We start from the raw sequence: 4618 nt of genomic DNA on the forward strand, positions 1-4618 counted from the left end.
TAACTGCAAAATATTGATAGAGACTTATATTTACTGTTTAAAAAAAAAAACAGTTTTGAGGGCTACAGTGGAGTTAATTCGTCAGCCTGATGGACCTCTCAAGCAACATGTATCACTATCATTTCTACATAATTGGCTCTGCTGCATCTGTTCCTGTTTGGAACTGCCTCCACTTTGTCACTTTTTAGTTTTTTTACAAAAATCCATCCATTCATGTCAGTCCTAAGCTTTAAAATACTGGTTAGTTCTCCATGCCTACAGAATAATTCTTTATCATGGCAATAATACTCAATAATTTGACCTTAAATGAGTTCTAAGCCCCTTATTACTTTTCCACCATCTTGTTCCTTTACCCAACTCGATAGGCCTCAATCACTCTGGCTTCTCTTAATTCACTATACTCTTTCATTCCATTTTTTCTGTTGGAATGATCTTCACTGCCTCACAAGCTCTTATGCATCTCTCAAGGCCCAGTATAAATGTTATTTCCTCTGTGAAATCATTACCTACTACTCAAGGAAGAGGGGGTTGCTTTCTCCTCTGTTTTCCAAACGGACATTTATTCATAATTATTATATCATGCATTAAATTATTTGTTTACATGAGAGATATTGTAGTATATCGACAACAGTTTGCCATCTAGAGTCAGCCTAAGTTACCTCACCGGGTTTTTATATTAGATGATGTAGGTTAAGTACTCAGTACTTTATATGTGTTTTGCTAAATGAACAAGTGATAAAAACTTTCACTTTCCTCTATATGAGTTGATAACTGAAGGATATCCTTCAAATATATAAAATAATTTACTTTTAAGTGAAATGAAAGAAAAAAAGAAAGCACAAGGGTAATTATATGTCTTGGTTTATTTACATGTTCAATGTTTATCTCTATAAAGTAGAGATTCCATATCCTATATACAGACAGTAATGTCATAGAATTTAAAAGTATAACGTCATCCCTAATGACTTTTAAAAAGTTTATTTTTAAGTGCTAATAATGAGTCTTTCATTGGTGATCTCAAGTCTCTTTTTAAACATATTTTTGTTCAGATTTTACATTTTTAATTTTGAATGCCGTCTTTTTCGAAATCTATGGTTTTGCATAAAAGGCACAATAAGTTGTAAAACTCATAAAATACGTTCTTAGCTGGAGGAATAGTTGTTATTTCAAGGAGAAACCCCACAGGTGGCACTTTAAAATGAGTAATAAAAGGAGTTTAAAAAGAGGGACAAAACAAAGGATATGAAACCAAACCTGTACATCCCCTATCGCTAGTGATGAATAAATAACTAAACCTAAAATAAGACCAAGGTAAGAAAATCTAAAATAAGCCATGTCCCTGAAATAAGTGGACTGAAGGGTTACATGCAGAAAGTATTACTAATTTAAATATTCAATATTTTTGGTTTCACAGATCCAGATGTAATATAATCTTCATGCAGATTCTTTGAATGTGTCTTTCATGAACAGTTTGGGAAGTTTCTACACAGAGAATTGGGGGGTGGGGGGGAGGCAAATCTAACTTGCATATACAGGATAAATACATACTTTTCCCATAAATTATATTTGGATGGGGGCACATTATTAAAGCAACATCACTTGAAACAAATATCAGAAAGCAGATTTTGTGTTTTGCAATAATTTTACACTGACTGAAAAGCTACAAAGGTTGGATCATAATCACTGAGACCCGGAGTGGAGCAGATGGATCATTATCTAAGTGCACAGGCTAGACCAGCAGAGCTCAAGCATCTTTCTGCCCATGGAGCTTTACGGGCCTTGTTAAGTAGGTAAATTTTCTGTATTATTCACAATAAAATGTCCTCACAAACAGCGTTACAAACAAGGACAAAACAGATGTGCACTTATATGTGTATATTCTCTATATACAACATTTCAAATTTATGCCTTGCAAATCATTTAGAGAAAAACTATAGTATAATTCCAGATGGCTGCTTAATTTTATCATGAAATTTATTTCAAAATCTTCAGACATTTTACCACTGATAAACTATAGTGGCAAAGATATATGTGATTGATTAAAATCGATGTTTATAGCAGGTGGTCAAATTACACAAATCTGCTTTGCTGTGAAGCTGTATTAAAAACACCGCTCATAAAACTAATCTGCCATTTTAAGGAAACAGTTCTAGCCAATCCAGTAGCTGTTGCTTTCTTAAAAAATTTGACCATGCCCTACCAATATGCTAATACCCGTCTGGGACATAATCCATTAAAATAATCCAAAGATGCCAAATGAAATGATGACCAGGCTCTTTTATTTGTTGACCCAAAATAAGCTGAAAACATTTCTAAAGCTTTATTTTTCTCAATTATTTTAAGTTTTATATTATGTTGGAAACTTGTGAGCAAAATTTCATGCTGACCACAGAAACATCTAAATTCTCTTACACTAGGATTTGTTATATACTTAAGTAAGACTGGCGAATGTTTCCCAATAAGCCACCTGCCCACTCTAGTTTATAGAACCCAACACTATTTACAAAGATGGCATCTAGGGGGTAAATAAATTATGCAGATGATAACAAGCAGAAAATAAATGACTCCCATTGACCATCTCGTGTTTGGTAACAGTGTTGATGGGAACAATGTAGTGACAGGACTGGACATCAAGATATGTCATCTACAGCTGGCTAGTAATATGCTGACATCAGCTGTGCCACAAGCACAACCAAGTGGATCATTTTGTTAGAATTCATTACTAAAAATAAAATTAAAATAAAACAAATCAAAAGAAACTAAATAAAATAATTGGTTTATATTTTAAAAGGCATAGATCTGACTTCAAGGAAATACTTATGAAATCTGGATTCCTATCAGAAACTCTGATTGTTGGGGGTAGAAAAAATGGGTGAGCGGTTTTTGAATTTTTTGTTTAGTTTAAATAAATTGAATTTTTAAAAAAGAAAAAACCCAGAAACTCTAATGAAGTAATTTTTTTTAAGTTTTCACAATTTCATCTCATGGAATTTTAAAAAATCTAGTTAATAAGTGTGTGTGCATAGCACTTATATATATAGCTATATATATAATTTTGGTGTATATATTTACATTTAAAAAAAATTTTTTTTACATATATGTTTTTTAGATGGCCTTTTGGTTTTATCACTCTAGCAACAGTTGATATTGTCACAACACTTGCTGGTATAATTTGTTACAGGAAAAAAAAGTGCTATTAGGCTTGGGAAAGACGGATTGGTTATAGTCCATACGATATGGAACCACCAAATTTATATCCAAGTACAAGATGTTTTGAAGTTTCTTTATCATTTATTTGGCTAACTCCTTCCATTGCCTGTAGGCAACTTTACATAAATTTAAATATGTACAATGTTGAGTAGGATTCTCTCTTTAAAGCTGAAAAGTTTCAGTTCTCATCCATCTAAGAACTTGCAACTTTGCTCTGTCCATCAGAGGAACTCTAGCATTTCTGGTCACAGAGTGGGAAACAATTTATACTCATATTTCCTTGGTTCCTACAGGGTGAAGGCTCAAATCCTCTACTAGGTATTCAAGACTCTTTTTCATTCATTCATTCACCATTTATATTGAGTACAATTGCATCTGTTACAATGTAAGACTATCTACAATATACCCAATTTTATGACTCCTACTTTATTTTACACCTGGTTCATAAACACACACACACACACACACACATACACACACACACATACACATAGCACTCAACTGGACTGACCTGTCTACTCCTCCCTCAAATACACACTATTCCTTCCCATTATTGCTGTTTTCCACACACCATTTTAGGCAAGGATGACACTAACCCAATACACACAGACTCAGAATCCCTATCTTCAAGAAGACTGCAAGCTTCTAAGGGTAGAGACTTTCTTTATTAAACTCTTAAAATCACTCTCTCAACAGTTCTCATTATTTTTCAATAATTACTTATTGGAAGAAGAAATACCTATAATATATAAGATTATAAGAAGGTAATTTAATATGTTGCATGGGTGCCTTTAAATGAGCTCTACATAATAAACCATGGCACTACTACATAAAAATATTTTGAGGGTTTTATGCAGCATAATATCCCTTTTATTAAACTGATAATAAGAGATACTACACTTGATATTAGCCAAAAGACAGAGAAGCAATGTAATATCTCATTTAAATCCAACTGAAATAACTGCTCTGAAAATTGCAAAATTCATAGATTCTCACTGTTAGTGTTCATGGATTATTATTTATTGAAAAGAGTAAAATATTCTTCAAGGCACATTTTAAAAATTTTAAATTTGCTTAATGCTATGAGTAATTATATAATCCAGCATCTCTAGTTTTAAGCCAAATCATTTCTCTATGCTTCTAAAAGTCAAATCTGTTCGATATCCCAGCATGATGAGTAACATCTATTAGTTTGGAGAGGATACACCTGCATGTGTAGTGGGTTCTGTTAAACATTCAGTATTCTCTTTGAAAAATGACCAAGAGATTAGTCTATCTAGACACAGAATACCACACTCTGGAACCCAGCAGCACATTGGAATGACCATTATTCTTCCAAAGCAAGTTAACCCATCTGTCCAGAGCATACACTGGCCAGTGCTCCTGAACTATCTCTTACCCTCTTTAC

The 4618-nt window shown here is 33.1% G+C and overlaps 1 pseudogene; it reads right to left on the minus strand.

Moving 5' to 3' along the window:
- Positions 1-3970: 3970 nt before the first annotated feature.
- Positions 3971-4140, minus strand: LOC116763843 (annotated as a pseudogene).
- Between the last annotated feature and the right edge of the window lie 478 nt (positions 4141-4618).

The sequence above is a fragment of the Phocoena sinus genome, chromosome 12 (genome assembly GCF_008692025.1).
Source record: "Phocoena sinus isolate mPhoSin1 chromosome 12, mPhoSin1.pri, whole genome shotgun sequence".
In the NCBI taxonomy this organism is placed as follows: Eukaryota; Metazoa; Chordata; class Mammalia; order Artiodactyla; family Phocoenidae; genus Phocoena; species Phocoena sinus.